General features: G+C 38.2%; 1 protein-coding gene and 1 long non-coding RNA gene across 3 annotated transcripts in view; one reads left to right on the top strand and one right to left on the bottom strand.

The window, feature by feature from the left end:
• The window catches only part of LOC102395523, a 377,402-nt gene that overhangs the window by 327,766 nt on the left and 21,774 nt on the right, over nt 1-27,862 (top strand). The gene's annotated exons all lie outside the window — the stretch shown is intronic.
• LOC123328853 overlaps nt 1-27,862 on the bottom strand; it is an 86,389-nt gene that overhangs the window by 57,499 nt on the left and 1,028 nt on the right. The window contains exon 2 of the long non-coding RNA XR_006543858.2: nt 13,189-13,259. This is a non-coding gene — a long non-coding RNA (uncharacterized LOC123328853). The remainder of the gene's footprint in view (nt 1-13,188; nt 13,260-27,862) is intronic.

The raw sequence follows: 27,862 nt of genomic DNA, 5'->3' as shown, positions 1-27,862 counted from the left end.
CGTCTAGGCTACCATCTACCTTTTGCAAATGTTGAATATGTATATCACTCACCATAGTAAGTTATAATCTTTGTGAGAAAATACCCAACTTGAAGTTACGTCCCTAACTTCAAAGAACACATAGTTTTATTAGAGTAGGCAGAAACTGTAGACATCCTTTAAAAAAAGTAGGGAACAATTTGGGGCAATTATTAATGTGATAATGGGTCATCAGTTCCATAGGAGTTGAAGCATCGTGGGACCACATCAGATAGCAATGCTGTGAGAGAACTTGTTTCCTTTTTGAAAATCACAGGAAAAAAGCCCTCTAAAGCTTCAACACTGAAAACGTAATCTCCATGTGTGGATACTGGATGATTCGTGATTCCAGCAGTGCCTCCCTGATGTCACCTCCTTTTAACGTTCTCACCTGAGTTACTACTGTGACCCAGTTGAAATGCAAATACCTTCCTCCCACTTTCAAACTCTAGTAGAAGTGTGGATAAACTTTCCTTTCCTTGGATATTTCTACATAGTAATCTTCAACTTACAGAAGAATTTGTTAAATACTTAGCCAGCAGGGAAACAAATGAAAATGAAAAATTTCTCAAGCTTACAGCCCAGTTTATGATCCTGCTAATTTACTCAGTGGGAAGACCCTGCCCTAATAAATAACACTTTGCAGACACAGCTACCACACCTTTACTCTAAAGAGCCCCTATAAATTTTTAGGAACTTCCTACTTCCTTGCTTTTTAACTCCCACTTTGCTGCTGAACAAAGGAAACTCTTTACAACCAATAAGATTGGAAATGATCTCCCAGGGATCCTTGGTGGTGGCAAACCAGGATCTTTATTGAGTTCATTTTCTGGGTTGAGAGACACATTCCAGCACCCCCTCTCCCAAAACCCAGGGGGTTTGCAAAGCTATAGTGACGGACAGGCTGAATAATCTGAATTCAGGGAGAAATTCACTTCTTGTCTTTCTGGGAACAGAATTATCCCATGACAAGCTCAGTGATACAGAACTGTCATCCAAATATTAAGGCATTCCTACAATACAAAATACCAGAAAACAGGAAAGTAGAGTCACTGTACTGTTGGATCATATTAATAGTAAGGGAACAATTTGAAGATACAGAAGTTTTCGTATGAAAGATGAAATATGAGTGAGGAGGCACTCATATTTAATATGATATCTTGAGCCTGTTACATTTCTTAAAATAACTTTATTTTACCAAGAATAGGAAATGTGCTTCCTAATGAACCTTTAATCAGCAAGCTTCTTAATTAAAAGAATATGAAGAAAGAGAGGAAGGGAAGCAGGAGGTGCTTTTAGACAGGTCATCCCTCATCCCAAGAGGCATCATGTTGCTTACAACATCAATAAACTTGCTTCTCTTTAAAAGAATTATTTAGTCTGCAAGCAGCAAATAAAATTTTATTTTTTCCTCACATGTAAAGTTTATCACAGGCAGACCACCAGACTGTAGCTAAAAAAATCAAAACCCCAAAAACCTCAGGGCTTATTTGATGTTAGAGATGAGAATATTAAAATTCACATATGGGTTAAGATTATGTGCGTCAATTTCCTTTCATAAAAGTCACTATAGAAATTGGAATCTTGCATGTTTCATCATGTGTATTTATTTGTAAAATTAAAAAGTATATACGTGTAATGTTTATCAAGGAACCTTTGCAGCTGTTAGATATTTGATGAAACCTCGCAAAGGATAAATCACAGAATTATCCTAGAGAATGTGCCATATGACTAAGTAACGGAAGACGGAATCTGAACTCTTGATGCATAGGAGCTGGCTCTCAGAAACATTATGTCAAGTGGAGGTTATCTGACAAAGTAGCTGTATGTAAAGTCTCAGGAGAAGAGAGATTGGTGCTGGGACAAATTAAAAGTAATGGCTAAAAACTTCCCCAATCTGATAAACTATATTCATTTAAGATTCAAGAAGCTCAGCAAATTCAACCAAGATAAGCTCAAAATAAACTGCACTCTGAAACATAATTAAGTTGCTGAAAAAAAAAAATCAGTCCTGAAAGGAGCCAGAGAAAAGTGACATATTACACACAGGGGGTTTCTAAGAAACAAGGCAGATGCAGTCAAAGAATATCTTTAAGATGTTGGAAAAAAAAAAAACTGTCAGGTAAGAATTCTGTATCCAATTAATATATCCTTTAAGATTGAAAGATAAATAACATATCCTTTTGTAAAGAAAAACTGAGAGAATTCATCCGATAAGCTACCGAAGATGGGCTGAAAGAAGTTCTTCAGGCTGAAGTGGAATGATACCAGAAGAAAACTAGAACCCTTAGGAATGATGGTAGAAGAACAGAAATGTTATATATCTTGGTAAATATAATAGACTATTTTTCTCTGCTGTAGACTTCTATAAAATATCTGTATGTGTGTGTATGCTCAGTCATGTCTGACTCTTTGTGACCCCATGGCCTGTAGCCTGCCAGGCTCCTCTGTCCAAAGGATTCTCTAGGCAAGAATACTGGAGCTGGTTGCCATTTCCACCTGCAGGGAATCTTCTCGACCCAAGGAATCTTATCTGTGTCTCTTGCATCTCCTACATTAATAAGCTGATTCTTTACAACTGTGCCACCTGGAAAGCCCCCCATAAAATATGTATGATTATGTAAATGAGAAAAAAACATAACATTGTCTTATATATTTCAATGTATGCAGACATAATAAATATAGCAATACGAATATAAAAGGTAGATAGCACAGAGACCTATATGTTTGCAAGCCCTCTATTTCACTTAAGGTGGTAAAATATTAGCTGTAATAAACTATGAAAATTTAGGAACATACATTTATAATTCCTAGAATAAACACTAAAATAATGTACAATAAAAAATCCAAAATGTCGATTGAAATGGAATATAGGAAATATTCAAATACTCCAAAAGAAGATAGAAAAGGAGGAAATGCTTTTTAAAAAATTATGACAAGGAGAAAAATAATAAAATGGTGCACTCAACTCCAGCAAAATCAGTAATGAAATTATATTTAAATGGTCTAAACACACCAATTGAAAGCCAGTCTTGAGAAAGTGAAAGAGGAGAGTGAAAAAGTTGGCTTAAAGCTCAACATTCAGAAAACTAAGATCATGGCATCTGGTCCCATCACTTCATGGGAAATAGATGGGGAAACAGTAGAAACAGTGTCAGACTTTATTTTTTGGGGCTACAAAATCACTGCAGATGGTGATTGCAGCCATGAAATTAAAAGATGCTTACTCCTTGGAAGTAAAGTTATGACCAACCTAGATAGCATATTCAAAAGCAGAGACATTACTTTGCCAACAAAGATCCATCTAGTCAAGGCTATGGTTTTTCCAGTGGTCATGTATGGATTTGAGAGTTAGACTGTGAAGAAAGCTGAGTGCCAAAGAATTGATGCTTTTGAACTGTGGTGTTGGAGAAGACTCTTGAGAGTCCCTTGGACTGCAAAGAGATCTAAACAGTCCATCCTAAAGAAGATCAGTCCTGGGTGTTCATTGGAAGGACTGATGCAGAAGCTGAAACTCCAATACTTTGGCCACCTCATGTGAAGAGTTGACTCATTGGAAAAGACTCTGATGCTGGGAGGGGTTGGGGGCAAGAGGAGAAGGGGACGACAGAGGATGAGATGGCTGGATGGCATCACTGAATCGATGGACGTGAGTTTGGGTAAACTCCGGGAGTTGGTGATGGACAGGGAGGCCTGGCGTGCTGTGATTCATGGGGTCGAGAAGAGTCAGACACGACTGAGTGACTGAACAGAACTGAATGATCAAATCAGAAAAAATGCAGAACATGTATCCAAGTATATGCTGTTTATTAAAAATAACCGCCCTTTCAATATAGTAATATAGATAGACTGTAAGTAAAATAATGGAGAAAAATTTAGAGATTGATGTGACTTTGATTTAATTTCTCATCCTAATTAGTAGGAGCAGTGAGAATTACACTTTACAAACATGTATTATCCCTAGATCATTATATGGCTTTACATTGACTATAATACGTAGAGGGGAAATAACACTGGAATTAAGGCAATAATAACCACATGGGCAAACCAAGCACAGTACCCTGACATGGCCACTAGGAAACAGCTCTTTTTGTTGCATGATGGTTGATATCACTGTATGCAGGTCAGTCATTGCTTTGAGGGATAAGCTCTGAATAGTTTCATTTATTTAAAAAAAAAGTCCCTCTTACTGGCTCACAATGGCCAAAAGAAGACTTCGGTAATCTCTACTCCAGTCACTACAATCATTGTGCCCAAGATTTTCTAATACATCTGATTGAAATCTGCTTTGTTTGTACAAGATCAACCTCACTTTGAGTACACAAACACTAACAAAAAAACTTGAGTGATAATATTAATGTTATAATGTCATAATTCATAAATGGTACCATACTGTCATAAATGTAAGTTCTTTTTGGCACAGCACCTAGGAAATTTCTTCTCAAATGCACATTTAATATTGTAATAACTCATATTCTGAACAATAAAACAAAAAATTATTTTCAATATTTCTTCTCTGAGCTCAATGAATATATTCCCAGAAGTTCACACTGTCTCCCTGAATTTTTAAAGGCAATATCTTAACGTTGATAATATTAAAATTTATATTCTAAATAATATGTACAAATACCTTATAACTATTCACTGCCATGCAGGTGCAGTAGCACATGAAATTTAACCTCCCCAAGGAATATGCTGGTTCCACTCTCCTAAAGCCAATCCGTAAAAAGCTCAGCTTTGAGTTAGAACTGGGATGGAGAAAGACAGTACTTTCTTTCTATCCTGAAAGTATTATCTTTCAGGATAGAAGCCTGAAGCTTGCTCCTTCTTGTTCCTTTGGAATTGGTAGATGGGAGCGAGAGGTGTAGGATCAGAAGAAACAGAGGCGAGTTCTAAAATATATTGTTCGCTATCTTGTATTCTCATCTTTGGTCCAGAGAGGAGGTGGGTTAAAGTAGCTGATAGAATCTTGAATCCCATATCCTCCCCCTGTCCCTTATCCTACAAAATTTAAGATTGTACTAAAAAGTAGGGTACAAAGTATATGGTAGAAGTAAGCTTTCCTATTCCTGGAAGTATGGGGACAGATCTAGAAAGATCTCCTGCCATAAACAGAGAAGCTGGAAAGGCACCTGAGTTGAAAAGCACCCACTGTGGCCCTTCCACAGTATCAGCAAGATCGGGGCTTGGCTGGAGGTGACGACCCAAACACAGAGGACTTACAGCAACGTCAATAAAGGCTGACAGTTAACTGAATTATCCGAGGACCACCACTGGGTTCTGACCATGGGGAGAGCCATCAGCTGGGCAAGCAGTGAGCAGGCAATAAGGGAGCTGGACTTAATGACTGGAAGAGGTGAAACACCACGGAGAACCAATGCCCGTTTGCCCTCGTCCTGCGCGTCACCTAAAGTGTATTGTATTCCCACAAGTCTCCAAGGAATCTCTTCTGGCTCTTTGGAGAGAAGCAGAGTGACGGGAGAAAATTCTAAAAGTAATAAATGAATGAGCTCTTCAAAAAGATCTCCATGACGTAGCTTTTATGAATTGGATGGGTTTAGAATGTGAAGAACATGGAATGAAAGTTGACAACCGGATGTTAAGAGTGAGCAACTGGGAGATGATGCAGTGGCACTTCCTGTGGTGATGCCAAAGACCAAGCAACTTCCTTTTCAAAGGAGCAGGGTGGGCTAGAAATCAGTTCTATTCCAGCTATGTTACATTTGAGATGTCTAATAAAGGTACTTATGCAGATGGCAGGGGCTTCCCTGGTGGCTCAGATATTAAAGCATCTGCCTGCAACGTGGGAGACCCAGGTTTGATTCCTGGGTCAGGAAGATCCCCTGGAGAAGGAAATGGCAACCCACTCCAGTATTCTTGCCTGGAGAATCCGATGGAGGGAAGAACCTGGTAGGCTACAGTCCATGGAGTCGCAAAAAGTTGGACAGGACTGAGCTACTTCACTTCACTTTGTGCAAATGTCAAATAGTTGGATACCAAATCTGTAGCTCACTGGAGAAGTCTGGGAAAGCAAGATAAGTTTGAAAGTCATCAACAGATGTTGTTGTTCAGTCACTAAGTCAAGTCCAACTCTGTCATCTCAGAGACTGCAGCCTGCCAGGCTCCCCTGTCCTTCACTATCTCCTGAGTTTACTCAATTGAGTTGGTGATGCTGTCTAATCATCTCCTCCTCTGCTGCCTCCATCTCCTTTTGCCTTCAATCTTTCCCAGCATCAGGGTCTTTCCTAATGACTCATCTTCACATAAGGTGGCCAAAGTATTGGAGCCTCAGCACCAATCCTTCCAATGAATATTCAGGATTGATTTCCTCTAGAATTGACTGGTTTGATCTCCTTGCAGTCCAAGGGATTCTCAAGAGTCCTCTCCAACACCACAGGCTGAAAGCATCAATTCACCAACACATAGATAGCAGTTAAAGTCTAGGAAGAATATGTCAAGAGAGGGTTGAGAGTTGACAGGGAGAAGACCACTGTCCTAATGACGATGTGTAGAGGTCTTGTGAAGGAAAAGAAATGAGCAAAGGAGACTGCATGCTAGTGGTAGCTAAAATCAGTGTATCTTCCCCCAGAAAGGATTTAAAATGTTTGAGGCATTTATCACAGTCCGGTGGCAAAATACGGAATCAGTTGAGATAAAATTGCAAGGAAAAAATTGAGAACTTTTGTGATTCAGGTAATACTTTGGGCACAAAACAGAGGAAAAATGATGAGAACTCAAAAAGACTGTGAGAATCAGATCCCTACATTCTGTTTATTTCCACTCGAACTTGATGAATCTGGGACAAAGCTTCCAAACTGAACAGCTGGAATATGATATCCATCATACACACTGTGGAAGCGAGAGCTCCCATAGCTTTTTATCCTGTGTATTAATAAGTCTTGGGGATGCGAAGGGAGAAAATTTAGTTAGGATAATGTTGTGTACTTCTATGTGGGATTATGAATCCTTAATGTTATTGTCTCTACTGATGTCTGTTGGAGTAGGAAGAGGCAGCTGGCTCTCTGTGGTTTTCACAAGAAGACATCCACCTCACCAGGCTATCACAGTGAGAAAAATTTTAAATGCATAAATGAAGATGGATCACGGTCTCAGTCCCATCGCTTCCCTTCGTGATGCTTTTTGCCCCGAGATTACACAAATGGATGATTTTATGGCCACTCAACATAGCACAGCTGTAGATACAATATATAATACAACGAGAAATTGTTCGGAAATGGGGGGAGGGAATGGTGGAAACATTATCTGTGCAACGCTGTCGAGTTCAAAAGCGGTATGTGTCAGCCCATTCCGTCCAGCACACACTGGCCATGTAACCTAGCGGTTCCCTACAGCTACTCTTCAATTATAGGCATGGCTCCTTAGAATGTTCTTGGCATAGTGTCTTTCTTTTCTTCTTCTTCTCTTTTTGAAATTTTGTTTGTGCCAAATGCAAAAAAAAAAGAAGTTTGCTTCCATCCTTTGTCATTTTCTGCAGATCGTTTCCCTGAGAGTGGGGCCAGCTGAAGTGCGCCCCGGTGTGAGGCGAGGCCACCGGAACACCAACCCATTACACCAGACTCATCAAATGTGCAATTTTCCTTGTGATCCACTAATTTTCAAAAACAATGGAGTTTTACAGTCATTCATAAGGAAGCCCCAGGAGCACGGAACGATATTGAAATTAAGCTTAGCATGTGAAAACATTATGTTCTTGTCTTCCAGTCCCTCTGCATTTATGCCTCTGCGCTCTGAGTGATAACATCGCTATAAAACCTTGCAGCAAAGCTGGATGTGTCACTCTGCTTCTACCTGGGGGTGTGAGGCCCCTGTAAATCTTGGCTCTTGCAGGATTCGAAGCTGATTAAAGCGTGCTGGCTTGCTCTGGAGCTCCGTTCCTTCCTGGGCTTCCACTGTCACTGCCAAATACCAGCGGTCCCTGACAGGGCTCCCCGGCCTGCCTCTGCCAAGTGAAATGTTTTGAAATTAAAAATCTGAAGAAATTGGTGCAGTGAATGCTTGATCAGGTGGTTTCTCCTTAGGAAACTGCTTAATGGGGAAAATTCAGCACAACCTCCCAGGGGCGGCCCAACACAGAACTTGAATTTAAAGAAACAGGATTTTTTTTGTTCTTAAATTTGATACAAATAGGCTCAAATGCCTCAAAGTAAAGACCTTTGTTTCTTGCAAAACTTATTTATTTTTTGAAAGATGTTTATTTGATCATTGATGAATACACACTCATTCTAGAAAATATTCAAGAGTGGACTAAAAGTAGAAGAGACAAAATAGAAATGATCCATAATTTCCAGAAGTGAAAGTGAAAGTTGCTCAGTCATGTCTGACTCTATAGTCCATGTGTAGTCCATGGAATTCCAGCCAGAATACTGGAGTGGGTAGCCATTACCTTCTCCAGGGTTTTCCCAACCCAGGGATCAAACTCAAGTCTCCTGCATTGTGGGCGGATTCTTTACCAGCTGAGCTACCAGGGAATCCCTCAAATCTCACCAAAATTTAGGTCATACTATATATATATATATATATATATATATATATATACACACAGACACACACAGACACACACAGACACACACACATATATATGACAAATACTGGTGGCTAAGACAGCTTTGTGGGAAGCCTTGTGTTGGGATGATCCCCTGGAGAAGAAGTCTACCCACTTCAGTACTCAGGCCTGGAGAAATCTAAGGACTGCACAGTCCATTGGGTCGCAAAGAGTTGGACACGACTGAGTGATTTTCACTTTCACTTTCAGACAGTAAAAGAATCTACCTGTGATGCAAGAGACCCGGGTTCAGTTCCTGGGTCAGGAAGAGTCCCTGGAGAAGGAAGTGGCAACTCACTCCAGTATTCCTGCCTGAAAAAATCCCATGGACAGAAGAGCCTAACAGGCTACAGTCCATGGGTGCATAGTCAGACACGATTGAGTGACTAACACTAATTAACTAACTAATTAACTAGCTAACTATATATATATATATATATATATATATATATATATATTCCAATATACTGAAAGCAGTTTTCAGTGTTATTAAAGATTCTGAGAATATGAATTATTTGTATAAGAGTCCACTTCATGGAAGTACCAACACTGATATACTTTATTTCCTATTATTCAACATTTCAGAGAAGGAGGTGGCACCCCACTCCAGTACTCTTGCCTGGAAAATCCCATGGACGGAAGAGGCTGCTGGGCTGCCATCCATGGGGTTGCTAAGAGTCGGACACGACTGAGCAACTTCACTTTCACTTTTCACTTTCATGCATTGGAGAAGGAAATGGCAACCCACTCCATTGTTCTTGCCTGGAGAATCCCAGGGACGGGGGAGCCTGGTGGGCTGCCGTCTATGGGGTCGCACAGAGTCGGACATGACTGAGGTGACTTAGTAGCAGTAGCAGCATTCAGCATTTAAGTACTTTCTTCCCTAATTGATGCTTTTGAATTGTGGTGCTAGAGAAGACTCTTGAGAGTTCCTTGGACCGCAAGGAGATCAAACCAGCTAATCCTAAAGCAAATCGACCCTGAATATCCATTGGAAGGACTGATGCTGAAGCTGAAACTCCAATACTTTGGCCACCTGATACGAAGAGCTGACTCATTAGAAAAGACCTTTGATACTGGGAAAGATTGAGGGCAAGAAGAGAAGAGGGCAAAAGAGGATGAAATGGTTGGATGGCATCATGGACCCAATGGACATGAGTTTGAGCAAACTCTGGGAGATAGTGGAGGACAGAGAAACCTGGCATACTGCAGTTCATGGGGTCACAAAGAGTCAAACATGACTTAGTGACTGAACAGCCACACTCCTAATTTTACATTATCATGAATAATAAACAAAGGACATTTTGTGTGCCTAAATGTGATCCACCTGTAATAATTTTCTTATGATCATTTTTTTTAACAGTAGAATTTCCAAGCCAAAAGATATAAAAAATTTGAAAGACCTATTATCAAGTTACTCCCTAGAAATGTAATAATTTATCATTAGGGATTCAGGGTAATGTGCATTTTAACCCATCATTAGCGGCACAAAGTATCACCATTAAAAAATAATTCCTTTGACAATCTGAAAGAGAATTTCATGATCTTAATTTGTAGTTTTGGGTTGGTAAAAAATATGAAAAATTCCACATGTTTAATGCCTATTTGTATGTCTTCTGTGAATTATTCACTTATGACATTTGCTATTTTTCTATTGGGGTTTTAGTGATTTTATTTTTTTAACTTGTCAGAGTCCATTATTGATTACAGCTATAATGTTTTCCTTTTGGCTATCTCTTTTTGTTGTTGTTATTATAAGCAGGTTTCCAGCTTGTCACTAGCTTTTTAATAATGACTGATTTTTTTAATGAGTTTTAATTCTTAGTGACAAATTTTTCTTTCTGAGTTCTCTCATTGTTGTGACTTCTAAGTCTTTTTCTACCCCTCAAATTAATTAATTAGTCTAAGATCATTCCTGGATTTTTTTTTTTTCATGGTTTTACTTTAAACTTTAAAAAAACTGATCTATATGGGGATTTATTTTGGTGATGGAATCATTAGAACCCAATGGAAAATTTGCCATTTCACTATCAGTCAAGTTTCTCTTAACTATTAAAGACATGTATATACTAGAATTTATTTTGAAAGGCTAAATATTTTATTGCATAAATTGTCAAGTCTTGTGGACCATAGCATTATAACTGCTTCTCATTAATTTTCATATCTAATCACACTACATTTTTCTCATTGCTCTACCATTTATTACATATGCCATTTTTTTCTTTCAGATGAAATTTAAAGTTGTCCAGTTAGAAAGAAAAATATCAGAATTGTAACTGGAATTTTTTAACATTACAAGATAGTCCTCATAGTGCAATGTTCACTGATATTCACACCATGGGAGTGTGCAAAGCAAGAATTCTGTCCAGCTTACATAAGGTTTCGTTAACACAGTGCTATGCATAGTCAACACTGTCTGGACAAATAAGCTTGTGGATATATTTTGTCAATAATCTTCTATCTAGGAAGAAATAACTTATCCATCATCATCTCAAAAACATTTATAGCTTGCAATCTATATTCCAGACATATAAAATAATTAACTAATTAATATTTTCATTTTTAGGTCCCTCAAGGAAACAGTATAGTGTTCTTTATATAGGTTAGATATATTTTAATATACTTTATAGTTATTTTAAATTTACTTTAAATAAAACCACTTAAAAAATTAGATCTTTTAATTGCTTGTGTTCTTAAATAGTAAAGTTACTGATTTAATAGGATTTTATTTTGTGTAGGATTTTTCTTTTAAACTCTCTTATTAATAAAACTAGAGTTTTCCTGTTTATTATTTTCAGTTGTTTGGAATAATAAGCAACTTTGACCCATTGCTTATTCCTCAGTGATTATATTCCTTATTTTAAATTCTTATCTTATTAAATTGAAATTGTCCGTAATTTCAGAACAATTTTAAACAGCACTAGTGGCAGCGTGGTTTTCATTTATATTGGAGTACCTCTTGTGTTTTATTGCTGAAAATTACGTTGGCTCTTGGTTTAAGGTAAATTGCCTTTTTTTGTGTCAAATAAGTTTATTTCTTTTTTTTGGTTTTCTTTGAATTTTATCAGGAATGCACTGCCTTTAAAATTTTTCTTTTTCTTTTTTCTTTTAATGCTGTTTTCTGGGAGCATTTATATTTTCCCCGCATTTTTGATTTTTATGGAGACTTACAAATCTGTTTACAGAATTGTGTGTCCCTCTAGCTATATACAAATCTCCATTTTCAGAGCTTGCATTTCTCTGGTGTGCACACCCTCTTGCCATAAAACTAACTCCTCTCCCAAAAGCCATTAGGTGTTTCTGTGTCTCTTCAGGGAGTCCTGGGTTTTCAAGAATAAGTCCTGTGAAGTCACGCCACCTCATACTGTCCCCCTGCCTTCCTCCTTGTTTGCTGGGGCTGCCAGGGAGCCACTCCTTTCCACTGATATCACTCTGCAAAGCCCAGGGTCTCTTCAAAGGCACCCATAGATAGACCCAATGTCTTATTTCCATGAGCAAGAAAACTGTTCTGTCAGCTTCCATTTCTATCTCATTGATCTCATAAGTGACATGTTGGTAGTGTTTCCAAGAGGTTATTCCTAAAACCTAGAGGTCTAGTCAGTTTTACATGAACAAGGTTGCGAAGGGAGGAATGATCATTCAATTAAAAAATGGTCTATTAGAATGGGAAGAGCAGACATCAACAAGAAATGACAGTAACGGCACTTACCGCATGTTGGGCGAGAGCACCTTCTAAAGCAATTAGAATGGTGTCTGGCACCTTGCACGTGCTCAATAAATGAGTGCTCTTAACCTTTCATATTACATTTTTATTTCTTTGTGAGCAGACTGAATTTGGCTTTTAAAAATCTAATATTAATTTTACTCTTTGATAAAAGAATTTATAATGTTTTGCACTATTCCCAGAATTTCCACTTACTAACTGATTCTCTCATCTTGTTTTATAAACTGTTGGATATTTTATCTTCTTTTGAATTTTCTTGATGCTGTGTTTTTTTTTTTTTTTTGCTATCTGAAGTGTACACATTTTCTTATCTTTCAGTGATTTCTAAAGTATAATTATTATTTTGTAGTTTATAAATGGCTAAATATAAAAATTACTTATTTGAGCTTATGTGTTTATTTCTAATCTCTTTAAAAATCATTTTAGGAAAGAATAGATTATGTATTAAATGGCTGTTATTAACAGTGTTTTGCGATAGAAAGCACCTTAAAACCATTTGTAAAACAAAGAAATATGTAAATAGTGCAGTGAAATGAAACATGAAATTCAACTTTTTGGCAGATATTATCCTAAATTGTTAGGATAAATTTACTTAAAAAGTGGTTTCCATTAACATTTTCACACATTTTTTTTCTATTTTTTTCCTATAAATTTCTACATGGAACTTTATTCATATAACAAAATATATTAAATGCTAGTAAATGGAAAAGTGACTCCTTTTCAAGATGTAAAATATTCAAGCTAATAGCGACTTCAAACCGTATGGATTTTTCCTATCAAATGTTAATACAAAATATACATTTAATTAAATTATAGCAAGCAATTAAAATCAGTGTGGGAATAATATAGAGGAAAAATATTAAGTATAGGGTAATATACTTACCTTATGTGATGTGAAGACAAGACACACTTACATTTTCTCTGTCCAACTCCTTGATATTTGTTCATAATATCCTGGTAATTGAAAAAAAAGTTTTAGGTTTTGTTTTTAAAGGTGGCTTAGCTTCTTTTCCAGGAATTCACAAGACCAGAATGTTCCCGTGTGTCTTAGCACCCTGTTGTCCCCCTCCACACTGGTTTTCTTTCTCATTAGGGAGTGGCCAGTGTCTATTTCCTCTCCTGTACTTGGAGTCTAGTGCCTCACTGCCATGACACTCAAGAAAAGAAAATATAATAGCCTTTCAAAAGGACACTTTGGGAAAGGAATTCTATGCAATGAAGACAACAGTTGACATTATCAGTTGACATTATCGTGCTCAGAGCATTCCCACAGTTTTACAAAATAATACTTTCCCTTTCAATAAGCAAATGGTCAGCGATTTCCCAAGACTGAAGGTAGTCTTATTTTTCATTCAAATTAAAATATGTGCATCAAGAGAAACACAAAAATGATGGTTTGCCTTCAAACACAGCATTCCTTTTCACTATTTTCCTGTAAAACTGTGGGTGTGCAGTCTCAAGTATAAAATAGTGTTAAATGGACAAGAGGCTGAGTTTAAAGACATCATCAATGGTGGCCTCATCATTTTTCATTTCATTTGCTTTTTGCTGAAGTCCAGAAATCTCTACTATGTGATGAGATGTGGTGTCCTTAGGAAGCCTATGACAATGTGGGAGAGATAAGACATTAATGTAACGGCCTCTGTCTCTGTATTTCTTTACAATGGCACACATGTAGAAAGTATAAAAGGTCAGGTATTTCTGAAGTGACAACGATGATGGTCTTTAAATAGGATAAAAATAAACAAACAAAGGAGTATTTACAACTGACTTTGAATGTGGTTATTCTGCTCTCTGGAAGAGACTGGGGCTGGGGGAGTGACAAAGTAAAGCAATAACACTGCAAACCCTCTGCCATCTTCTCTGGACACTAAAGGAAGAGACTTCCTGAGAATAGATGGTCCTTTGTGTTGGAGGAGCATGTTGGGGACCTTTGTTGTATACCGCATGCCCCAAGACAGTCACCAACAGAGGGAAACCAGAGCTCAGCATGCAACGAAAAATATACAGCCAAGCTCATAGGAAATATTCGGTCTAGAGATGCACATTTAGGAGAAATATGCAGAGAAGTGACAGTTCCTTTAAAGGCAAGAAACCCAAGATCAACTGTAAAGAGATCACACGTCAATACCAATAAATAATGAGTCTTAGATGTCTTGACGGAGGCTTTCTTACAAAAAAATCAGATTATAAATACCACTTCGTTATATTTCATGGAGAAGGAAATGGCAACCCACTCCAGTATTTTTGCCTGGAGAATTCCGTGGACAGAGGAGCCTGGAAGGCTATGGTCTGTGGGGTTGCAAAGAGTCAGACATGACTGAGTGAATATCACTCACTTGTTATATTTACTCTAGAGTATTGTATTCTGCATGCATTTCTCATGGCAAATACATGGGGAAACAATGGAAACGAGTGAGAGACTTTATTTTGGGGGGCTCCAAATGGGGATTGAAGCCATGAAATTAAAAGACACTTCCTCTTTGAAACAAAAGCTATGACCATAGCTTTTAGCTATGTTTAGCTAAAAACTGGACAGCATATTAAAAAGCAAAGATGTTACTTGGCCAACAAAGTTTCATCTAGTCAAAGCTATGGTTTTTCCAGTAGTAATGTATAAATGTGAGAGTTGGACTATAAAGAAAGCTGAGCACCGAAGAATTGAAGCTTTTGAACTGTGGTGTTGGAGAAGACTCTTGAGAGTCCTTTGGACTGCAAGGAAATCAAATCAGTCAGTTCTAAAGGAAATCAGTCCTGAATATTTATTGGAAGGACTGATGCTGAAGCTGAAACTCCAATACTTTGGCCACCTGATGCAAAGAACTGACTCATATGAAAAGACCCTGATGCTGGGAAAGATTTAAGGCAGGAAGAGAAGGGGGCGACAGAGGATAAGATGGTTGGATGGCATCACCAACTTGAAAGACATGGGTTGAGCAAGCTCTGGGAGTTGGTGATGGACAGGGAAGCCTGGAGTGCTACAGTCCATGGGGTCCCAAAGAGTTGGACATGGCTGAGTGACTGAACTGAACTGAACAGTATTCTGCAAACAAAATTCCAACTTAAATGTATTTCATACACTGAAACATTATATTTTTGAAACCTATGGATTATTGGTTATATGTTCACTCCCTAAATCACTTAAGTAAAACTAATGATTATTTTATAATAATAAATTACAATAATAATAATAAAAACATAGACTGAGCAATTTCATTTCTTTGTCACATCCCATGTCTGTACAATCTTGAGAAGCAGGTTATCATTCTCATTTTCCTAATAGGCAAATTGAAAATCAAGTTCTTTAATAAGTAAGTGACTAAAATGTCTTTCCAACCTTAGTCACCCTGGTCTGAGTCCAATCCCTGTTACTATATCATGCCTAATGTTGTCAAAGTAGTTCAGTGAAAATTACTCATTTTGTTTTAAGAATACACAGTTTCTAATATCCATCAGAATAAAACACAGCAGCTACCCCAAAATAATCACATCAAGTGGGTCGAGGCAATATTGGTCATTCACGTGATAGAAAAGGCAGAGATCAAAATTATTTAGAAAATCTAGGATAAGATATCTCATGACATAGCAATGTTTGAACAGTGCTCTCAGGTAATCATGCTTGCAAAATGAATGCACGTCCAGATACGATCAGTTGTGAATCCATAAATCTCCCATTTCTGTGTTTGCTCTCATGCCTTTTCCTCATGTCATTGCAGTTACTATGAATTCTTCAAGGTTACGCTGATCACACAGTTGATATTGCTGGAAGCTGTGTTTTGAATGTGCAATTTTGGCTCATTAATGAAGGAGTGTCAGCAGGTCATTGCCAGAGAGCAGTGAAACTAAAATACTACTAAGAAGGCATCCCAGAACTATGAACTTGCTTGAATCTTCAAAAATCATCAAAAGTGCCAGATAGCCTTGACAGTGAGTCTGGCATTTATCGAGCCACTGCTCTTTCCAACACTGCAGTAAATACCTTGGAGGATATAAAGACGTATAAAGCATGTAGTAAAGGAGCTTACTAGCCAGGAGTGTAAGACAAAAATTAAACACATAAAACAATCATAGAGCAAAGAGTCGTGGTTATAATTAATTGCTGAATTGTTTGGTATGCTTTAGAAGTGTATCTATAACTCGTGAAGAAGTATGCATGATCATGCAATAGGAGACATATTTCCATGTCAAAAAGTTGCAGAGGTAACATTGCTTCCCGAAGACTTTGTTTATATCAGAGAATTTATTTGCTTCCAGATGAATCTGTTTTATCATCACCTGAGGAACTATTGGAAGCAAGCAGTCCTTAGAATTGAGCCCAGTGAAAAGAGTGCACTGATAAATTTTTTCCAGCCCTCTGGCACATCTGTTCTGCCTGTATGATATGTGACAACAGGATTCAAGACCATGCTCCAAATCACTCCCCTTCACATGGACACAGGCAAACCCAATATAGGGATGGGCCTAATCTCTGAAAGCTGTGAGGTTGCTTATGTATGTGTGTTGGTGTGTGCTCAGTCGTGTTTGATTCTTTGTGACTTCATGGACTGCGTAGCTCACCAGGGTCCTCTATCCATGGGATTTCCCAGGCAAGAACACTGGGAAATATTGGGTTGCCACTTTCTACTCTAGGGGATCTTCCCAACCCAGGGATTGAACCTGTGTCTCCTGCACTGGCAGGCAGATTCTTAACCACTGAGCCACCTGGGAAGCATGGTGAGGTTTCTTGTTTTGCCCTAGAATTAGACACGGAAATAAAACACACATCTTGAAGGAAGTTTTATGTTCATGAACTCTGTCCTTATTCACATAACATACTTAGGTAATGTGCCTGGAATATAATCCAGTGCTCAATAAACCTTATTTGAGAGAATGCATTCTAGGAAATAGTATCAGATTACTATCAGATTCACAGACAATGGCTGCAAATGTGTAGATATCTTATGATTAAAAGAAAGGCACTGATAAAATGTAGTAGCTTGGTTTTAGAAAGTCATTACAATAAGAGAAGATGCTAATGGGGAAATGTTATGAGTTGATAATTTGTAGAATTCCAACTTCTAGGTCAAAAGGGCAAAATTATGACTTCAAAATGGAAATGACAATTTATCACTCAATTGGCAAAACATCTTGGTGCAGTCCTTGGATCTCTTATTAGTTTGGGTTATGGATTGAAGAGAAGAGAAACCCCTGGTTAGTTTAAGAAGAGAGGAAAGTGTAGAGGCACTTGGAACTGAAATAGGGTTTAGGAAACATTGTCTTATATTTTTCTCTACCTGGAGAAGGTCTGGAGTGTGTGTTGAGTGAGCCAATCTGCAGGACCCAGTACAGAGCTCCATGTAATATGTATAGTTAACTTAAATTTAAGTTACTTAGAATTTTGACATCTAAGAATCTTTTACAGTTTTTTAAATCAGTTTTCTATAAAGTTTTGCTTATATCTCCAATAGCAAAAATAAATGTACAAAGTTTTTTGTTCCATTAAACATTTATTGATGTAGAAGATATTAGCTAATATTTCATTTTGTGGTTTGAAGGGAAACAAAGAAGAATTGAATAAACTTTCTTCCTTTGAGATGCTTCCATAGAAGAGGTGTTGAATTTTGAACACTTTGATAATTAGTCTCATGTAACTTTGTAATTGGTAGTTACGAACTTCATGGTGTTAAATTCATGTGTATGTACTTTGGAATGTATTAATAGCAGAATTCTTCCCATTGGACATATGATTTTTTTTTATTGATGTATAGTTAAGTACAATGTTTGGTTAGTTTCTGCTGTACAATGATGTAAATCAGCTATCTGTATACATATATCCCCTCTCTCTTGACCCCTGCCCCTGAATATATGACCTTGGATATGAAAGTTGGTGGAGATGTTTTGGAGGAAAAACAAAACTCATTTTCCTGGGAAATAGGTAGTCAGACCATTTACCATTAGATAACATTTACCATTAGTTACCATTAGATAACTCTGGCTGATTAGTGAAGAACAGACTCATTGCACAATTTGTGAGTTCCTTGAATGAATTGATGTTTACTAATTTTTAATCACTAAACAATACATTTTACTAAATATTCCAATTATCATCCCCTTCTTGAATTTTAAAAAACAGATCAAAATTAAATCTGTGAAGTACGGAAGTCAACTAATGTCTGTTGTCGGCTTTAAAGCTAGTTAAGATGATATTCACCTTAAACTAATCAGATTCAGGGTCTCTGGGCAACATTTATTAGATTCTAGAACATATACTAGGTCACCTGGGCCATTCTGGGTGGCAGAATGTGGTAGAATAAAGCCGTAAGCAAAGGGCTCTGCCACACAGAGTGCTCAAGTGTCACATTTTTTTCAGATTCTGTGACTCAGTCACCCGCCAAGCAGCAGATTTGTGATGAATAGCACCCATATTGATTTTTCCATAATGGAGTGTAAAAGAAAAATGGACAGGTTTTGTTGCAGGTATTTTCATGGGGTACTAAATTGGAGGATTAGTTGCAAACAGCAGTACTGATAAAGTCTGCTGTCCATCTTGATGGTTGTGTCTTTCTATTAAAATGACACATAAATAACCTATTATATCCCCCACCCATGGAAATTCAAATGCACCTGTCAACATGATAAAGCACTTGCCCGGAGGGGAGCATTGTTTACATTTTCACTCTATTCTTCAAAAAAAGTGAGATTCTAATTATTTCTCCCACTGTAAATTAATGCTGACTCTGATGGTTAGCATATCTCTATATTGTTACATCTTTTGGAAAGTTAAATAATAGAGCTGATCGATCATGTATTATGCAATGTGTATTTTATGACAGCCCTCTTGGAGCTCTTAGATCTCCTCTCTAAATGCTTATTTTTTCTCTAACTTGGCTGCTTTCTGCCTCTGTCTTTCCCTTTTCTACCCCACGAGAAATCTTTGTTGATACCCAGTTAATTCCAAAATGTGAACTTCCACCTTCTTTACCCTGTTTCTTTCCCTTGTTGAAAAATACGCTTATGATTTTCAGCCCACAGTTACTTGCTTTCAATGATCTAAGTCATTTTTAATCTCTTCCTGGGATATTTTCTCCATCTGATCTATCAGGTCTGAAGACATATCCTTTGGTTATATTTAGAGTTTCCACCTTATAAGTAATTGGATTTATTTTCCTTAGAAAAACTTCACCTTTTCCTTGTCCTTCTTATTGCTATCTCTTGGCCAGTACTCATGATAATAATTACGTTAAATGATGCCTCTAATCATAAGTTCTTCCAACTTTCCCCAACTTAGTCCGTGTATTTCTCCTTCACCTACTCCTTCTGCCCATCCTTGTCCACATACCCTAATCTCTTCCGAAACGTAATTTCTTTATGAGTAGAAAACACAAAGGAACACATTGTTTCTGTGAATGCTTGTGCTGTGTGTGTTAGGTTGCTTTAGTCATGTCTGACTCTTTTGTGACCCTATGGACTGTAGCCTGCCAAGCTCATCTGTCCATGGGATTCTCCAGGCAAGAATACTGGAGTGGGTTGCCATGCCCTCCTCCAGGGGATCTTCCCTGACTCAGGGTTGGAACTTGCATCCCTTATGTCTCCTGCATTGGCAGGTAGGTTTTTTTTTTTAACCACTAGGGCTACCAGGGAAGCCCACGAATTCCGATAACAACCCAATAATGGTTGCCAAAAATAACTGTAGGTATAAATTTACCTTATGACCTGAATCTAGTATTTTTTATGGTTTTCTTATACATAGACTCCTATGTATAGATACTCATTAATCTGTTTACCTACTGAGTACTGTGTTCATTAAACTCTGTGTGTTCACTAGGTGATCGTAGAATTAAAGCACCTCGGTGTTAAAGATTCAGATGATCAGAACAGCTGCCCATTTGAAGAGCCCAGCACAGCCATGCCTAGAACTGTGGCCGAGACAGGCTCCATGCTTCAGGCGCTCTGCACACAGCTTTCCCAGTTATTCTCTTAAAGTATCCCCTAGGAGTGAATGACTCCCCAATTGCTCTTCTCCCGTTTGTAAATCTTGAGCCAATTTCTAGCGTAATCCTCTCTAATGTCTAGCTCTTCCACAAGTAAATTCCTGCCTGAGTTCATGGTAGAATACTGCAAAATCACTAGGAAACTTAAATTGGATATTTTCAACATAAATACTTTAAAAAATTGGTAAATTCCCTCCCATTGAGCTAAATTAGCTCAGTGTAGCTAAATTAGCTAACACAGTGACCTCCTACTTTTATCTAACCACTTTTCTCTTTGTTACTCACTCTCATGTCAAGTTGGGCTTCCCAGGTGGCTCAGTGGTAAAGAATCCACCTTCCAATGTAGAAGATGCAGGGTTGGTCCCTGGGTTGAGAAGATCCCCTGGAGGAGGAAATATCAACCTACTCCAGTATTCTTACCTGGGAAATCCCACGGACAGATGAGCCTGTTGGCCTGCAGTCCTTGGGGTAGTAAAGATTCGGCCACCACTGAGGGCCTGAGCACACATGCACGCTCATATTAAGTAACTGAATAAGTTAGAGAAACTAGACAGTGCTCCATATCATAAGTCACTAGAAATGAAAATTCACAAATCCAGCTGGTTCATTCTCTTTGTATACAGAGAGATGCGGACTCTGTCTTCAAGTGAACATCTAGTAGAATTCAACAGCAGATGAATTTTGTGCTAATTAAAAAAAAAAAACTTTTAACAAAGCTTCTGGAAATACTTCTTTCCTTTAGACTCTAAGTGAGACGCGCTTGGCAATCATAATCACGTCACGTAAGTCTTGATTTTCCTGGCTTCTAAGATGGACACATCGATGTGTCACATTTATGTATTTTGACATTGTGTTCTTTCATATTAGAACAAAGTTGAAAAGAGAGAGTTCTGTTAATAATCGTGTACCATGGTTTGCTGACCTCAAAGAACCCAAAAGACTGGAAATACTGACTTACATACTGTTATATCCCTCAATCTTGGATTTCTTATGTATTTCCAACTTAGTTCATGTTCGTTACTGTATTCTTATGTATTTCCAACTTAGTTCATGTTCGTTACTGTATTTTATTGTATTTCAGAGGTTGAAATTCTCTTAGAAATCTCAGAGTTCAGTAACTTCATATTACTATTTAGGAAAATGAAAAATGAGGAATTTTGCCCAAATGATAAGAATCCAGATCTAGAATCTTGTTTTCATGACTACTGAAGAAGACTGCTTTCCAAAGTTAAGAAAGGATGATAAGCCAAAAACATTGGGAAAAACAGTGCCTTGTTGATATTAATATTAAAATAAATGTTAAAATAATGCTATCTCTGTTTACAGATTTCTGGATCTCAGTGTGTATAGTCAGTCCAACGTTTACATTTTATCAGTGTTTGGGATTTGATCTTGGCCTAAAAAAAGAGCTAGAGACAAGCATTTGTTTGATATTTTCTTTTTTTTTTTTTTAAAGATTTTAATACAAATCATGTGCATTAAAGAAGTTCTGGAAGTTCTGAACTGTTGTTCAAGCAGGAGACGGCTGAGGTGACAGGAACTTGTGGTCGGTATTGACAGGAATGTGGGACACGGAACTCTTTGGAAAGTTAGAAATGCTCTGGGACTTCCCCGGTGACTCAGAGGGTAAAGAATCCACCTGCAATGCAGGAGACCCCAGTTCAATTCCTGGGTTGGGAAGATCCCCTGGAGAAGGGAATGGCAACCCACTCCAGTATTCTTGCCTGGAGTATCCCATGGACAGAGGAGCCTGGTGGGCTACAGTCCATGGGGTTGCAAAGAGTCGGACATGACTGAGTGACTAATACACAGAAAAATGCTCTATTTCTTAATATTGGTGACTCTCAGTAAATGCATTTCTATCTTCAAAGGCATTTTTTTTAAAATAAGAAAAACCACTTATATGACAAAATATATGAACTGAAAGATGCCTTAGTAATTATTTAACCTGATTTCCTCATTTTATGGATGAAGAAACCGAGACCCAGGGTTCATTAGTGATGGGGGAAGGTGTAAGAGAGTCCTTCTACCTCTCAGGGTGTTATTCTTCATAAAAGAAAACAAAGAGACAGCAGACATCTCTTTACATCCACATTCTCTCTGAATACTTGCTTTCCATATCCCAGCCTCAGTAATAAAAATCCAAAGTTGTTTAATATACATGTAGGATTTAAAGTGAACATAATTTTCTACTTTCATTGAAATGGACACTTTGGCAGTGTTTTCTGTCCACTTCACAGTTTTGAACTGTCTCTCAGAAAGGCAGTAGAGACACAGTTTAAAAGTCTACATTTTGAGGTTAGACAGTCTTGTGGCCATATGTTAGCATTATTATTTACAAAGTCTCATCTTAGATAAATCACTTGATCTCTCTAGGCTTTACTTTCTTTGTCTGAAACTTGGGTCAATAATAACTGCCCAGGTTTATAATGAGGATTGAAAGCAGTAATTCTTGTAAAGTGAGTCATTGCCTGTGTTAAGGGTTGTTGTTAAAAGTGCCACAAACTGTGTGGTTTGTAACACAGAAGCTTATCATCTAAAAATGCTGGAGGCTCAAAGTTAAGGTCAAAGTGTTGGCAGGAGTATAGATTTCCTTCTTAGGGCTATAAGGAAAAAGTTTGTTCCATGATTCCCTCCTAGCTTCTGGCAGTCTGCTGGCAAGTTTTGGGATTCTTCCTTACAGATGCATCACCCCAGTCTCTGCCTTCATGTTCACATGGCATTCTCTTCGTGTGTGGATGCCTGTCTCTGTGTTCAAATTTCTCCTTTTTATACAGACACAGTCCAACTGGCTTAGGGTCACCCAACTGACTCATCTGCAAAGACTCTATTCCCAAATAAAGATACATTCATAGGAACTGGGAATTAAATCTTCAATAACTTTCAGTTCAGTTCAGTCACTCAGTCGGGTCCAACTCTCTGCATCCCCATGAACTGCAGCACAAGAGGCCTCCCTGTCCATAACCAATTCCCAGAGTCCACCCAAAACCATGGCCATTGAGTCGGTGATGCCATCCAACCATCTCATCCTCTGTCGTCCCCTTCTCCTCCTGTTGTCAATCTTTTCCAGCATCAGGGTCTTTTCAAATGAGTCAGCTCTTTGCCTCAGGTGACCAAAGTATTGGAGCTTCAGCTTTAACACCAGTCCCTCCAATGAACACCCAGGAATGATCTCCTTTAGGATGGACTGGTTGGATCTCCTTGCAGTCCAAGGGACTCTCAAGAGTCTTCTCCAACACCACAGTTCAAAAGCATCAATTCTTTGGCACTCAGCTTTCTTCACAGCCCAACTCTCACATCCATACATGACTACTGGAAAAACCATAGCCTTGACTAGACGGACCTTTGTTGGCAAAGTAATGTCTCTGCTTTTTCAGCGAGACACAATTCAAGCTTTATCCATAGCTTTATCTATCCCCAGTTTACCTCTCAACATCAGCCTGAGTGACTCCTTTAATATTATCTTTTCATTCTTCATCTTCTTCTTTTTTTTTTTTTTTACTGCATTTATTTGGCCATGTTGGGTCTTAGTTGTGGCATGCGGGATCTAGTTCCTTCACCAAGGATTGAACTCAGATCCTCTGCATTTGAAGTGCTGAGTCTTAGCCACTGGAGCACCAGGGAAGTAAGTCCCAATAATGTCTTATATGTTATACCTCGGTTCAAAAATGTCCAATGGTTTCACAATTCATTCAGAGAGAAAACCATACTCCTTGATGGTCTACACATCCCTGCATGCTCAGGTCCTCCCCGCAACTCTCTCTGCTCTGTTTTTCTCTCCTATTTCTCCCCTTGCTTGCTTTGTTTCAATTCTTTGGCTGCTTTGCTTTTCTTTGAACCTAAGACAAGTGGAGTCCCCTCAAAGTCATGGTACTTGCTGTTCCCTCTTCTAACAGTGCTTTTCTCCCATTTATGCACTTGATTTGTACCCTCTCATTATTCAGACATTTATTCAAGTATCTCCTACTCTGAAAGGCTTTCCATGAATAAAATTAAAATTCTAAATCAAATTAGCAGTGAAATAGCCCTTTATCCTCCTGACTCCACCCACTGCCCATTGATCCCCTGCTCTGTTTCCTTTTTCTCCACAGCACTTTTGATACATTTAGTTATTTGTTTTCCTCCACAAAAAAGGCAGCTTACAAACAGCAAGTGTTTCGTCACTCTGATTCAATTCCATTTTCTGTAATTCTCTGGTGCAAAGTAGGATTTCAATAAATAGGTTCTGAGGAGATGGTTGAATGAATGAACTAATGAATGAATGTGTTTCAAACAGAGCCTTTTACATAATGAGTCCTAAATAAGTATTATTTATAATTCTTATTCTTAATTAATCTTTCCCCAAATAGTTACTGCTGTGATTAATTTTCTATATGCTATTTTTCTTCTTTCTTTATTCTGCTCTGGAAATTTCTAGCTCAAAGAGAAAACCATATTCAGTGAGAAGGTAAGATCTACTGTTCAAAGTATGTGTTAGTCACTTAGTTGTGCCTGACTCTTTGCGACCCCATGAACTGCAGCCCACCAGGCTCCTCTGTCCATGAGATTTTCCAGGTAAGGATACTGGAGTGAGTTGCCATTGCCATCTTCAAGGGATCTTACCAACCCAGGGATCGAACCCAGGTCTCCTGCACTGCAGCCAGATTCTCTACTGACTGAGCTACAAGGGAAGTAAGTCCCTTGTTCAAAAGTGACAATGAAATTGATAAATTGAAATGAACACTCTGAAAACCTAGACTCACTGAAAGTCAACAAACCAGAATCCACCTAAAAGATGGACACCAAATTCTTCTATCCTTTTATTTTCCAAATAAAAAATATCTACCTTCACTTGTGTGGACTTTTTCTCTCCCTTCTAAGTCTCAACACAGAGAAGGTGTCCCACAAGATCCATCTGTTCTTATCATTCTCTGTCTTGACTTATCCCTTCTCAAACCTTTTAGGATTTTTACTTCTCCTAGGGCATTTAAGGGCTTCCCAGTTGGTGCAGTGGTAACGAATCTGGTTGCTAGTGCAAGAGATGCCTGAGACAAGGCTTTGCTTCCTGGTTTGGAAGATCTCCTGAGGAAGGGCATGGCAACCCACTCCAGTGTTCTTGCCTGGAGAATCCCATGGACCGAGGAGCCTGGGAGGTTACAGTTCATAGGGTCACAAAGAGTTGGACATGACTGAAGTGACTTAGCACCCATGCACACAGGGCTTTTAAATCTTACTAGTTTTAAATTATAGTTAATTGTACTTGTTCTCACTTTTCTTACTAAATTCTGTTTCATAGAGGCCAAGAAAATGTATTTTATTCTGTCTGTTGTAGCACCTAGTTTGAATGAGTGATTCAAAAAGGTTTTGAATAACAACAGCAATAACAACAACAAAAAAAAAACCCCTAGTTTTAAAGCACAAATGACACATGCTAATTTTTTTTATAGTTGTGAAAAATAACCAGGAAATAACCCCTGTTCCTGTAAGAGGGGGGCATTAAATTAAATACACTCTTTTTTGTTAGTAAACCATTAAAACTCTACCAAATCTTTGCATGAGGAAAACCTTGGACTTAGTCCATCTTTTCTTGTCTCTTCAGTGCTCTTATAAAAGGTAGGAATGTGATTTTTATTTCCTTTATTTCACATTTATCATCTATAAAATCAAAACAATACTTTCTTTACTTATAGGGTTGTTTGATGAGGTAATTAATTATTGTATAATGCATTGTAACTCCTAGAGTAAAGGTTTTATGTGCGTGCAAAGGACTATTATTCCAGGAGAGTTATGACATGGTTCATCCTCGGCTTGTGGGTGGAGTAGGTGGGGTGATGTGATAAGATAGCAGCTGAACAAACTTCACTAAATTAAGAAATAGGGAGTTCAGACTTGCATTGCGGAAATTTGGTAGAGAGCTCACCTCACTGATACTTCTGAAGGAAGGGCCTTGGTGTTGTTATAAGACTGACATAAAAGGGCAGATGTCTCACACATCAATTTTGCAGTTGGGAAAAAATGAATCAGTTTCAGTAGCTTCAGAGATAAGCATGACAAAACAAAAGCAGATTGCCTTCAATATTGAATCCTTTCTATCACGTTATCATTTATTCTTTCAGTAAATATCAGTTTAGTGCCTCTTATGAGTCAGACCCTAGTCCTTTTCCTTATGATGTTTATATTTATGTTCAGAAAGACAGACACAAACAAGGAAATATGCAGTGTATATGGTTGGAAGTAAGACTTGCAGTAATGTTACCATGAAAATAAAGCATCTGTTGTGGCTAAGGGCGGAGGTGCTATTACATATTAGAGGGGCCAGGAAAGACCCCATGCATAAGGTGACATTTGAGTAGCATTTTAAAGGAAAGGAGTGAGCCCCATGGGCGGCTGGGAAGATACACTCAAGTGCCATTGTGGAAGCTCACGTAAGGCCATGTTCCATGTTTATAAGTTCACTCTTGCTGCCACCAACTCTCTCTTCTATTAATAGATTTTTAACCAATTTACACAACTTAGTTTTTGGAAGAATTTGGTTAGCATGCAAAGACATTATAATTCATATAGTATTGTTCATTTTGTGTGCTAAATTGCTTCAGTCGTGTCTGACTCCTTACGACCCCATGGACTGTAGCCCGCCACGCTCCTCTGTCCATGGGATTCTCGAGGCAAGACTAGTCAAGTGGGTTGCCACGCCCTTCTCCAGTGATCTTCCCAACCCAGGGATCAAACCTGTGTCTCTTACGTCTCCTGCATTGGCAGACAGATTCTTCACCATTAGCGTCACCTAGGAAGCCCAGGTTCATTTTAGTTGACACAAAAATAGTTGGGCAGCTAAGTTTGGGAGTAATTCATCCTGAAAATAAAATAAAACACACAAACATACACATTAAAAATACCCTTTCCCCCATCTTCTGTTTGTATTACACTTTGGTATTTTTCTATCATTGGAGAAAATTAAAGTCAAGGATGAGAGAAGAACTAAGTATTAGTTGGCAGCATGGTGAGATGAATAATTCCCTGACAGCAAGGAAAATCGTCTGCTTCAGTGCCCTTCGCATTGAAGCAGTGCATGAGTGCTAAGTCGCTACAGTCGAGTCCGACTCTGTGCTACCCCATGGACCTGTAGCCCACCAGGCTCCTCTGTCCGTGGGATTCTCCAGGCAAGAATATTGGAGTGGGTTGCTGTGCCTTCCTCTAGGGAATCTTCCCAACCCAGCAATTGAACCCATGTCTCTTATATCTACTGCATTTGCAGGCAGGTTCTTTACCATTAGCACCACATTGAAGCAGAGTTGTGGGTAATTTTTTTTTTTAAGTGGTCTTTATATTAGTAGGACACTTGGCGTTCATTTTACTAGTGATTTAACAGCTGACTGGTTTTAATGGATTTGAGTAAACTTTAGCCAGATCTATGCATCACATTGCAAGCCCACTACCTGTAAAGGAAAAAAAATATAGTCAGATTTCTTTTCTTTTGATAACTGGACTAAAACTGGTCATCTGATCTAAGTCAGTCCAATTATTTTTCTTTGGTTCTGTCAGACCAGGGACTAAAATATTAGAGCAAATAGATAAGTAACCTCCAAATTCATGCTTTTTCTTTTTTCT

Source organism: Bubalus bubalis, chromosome 2, assembly GCF_019923935.1.
Source record: "Bubalus bubalis isolate 160015118507 breed Murrah chromosome 2, NDDB_SH_1, whole genome shotgun sequence".
NCBI lineage: Eukaryota > Metazoa > Chordata > Mammalia > Artiodactyla > Bovidae > Bubalus > Bubalus bubalis.
This window is presented reverse-complemented; position numbering and strand designations above follow the sequence as displayed.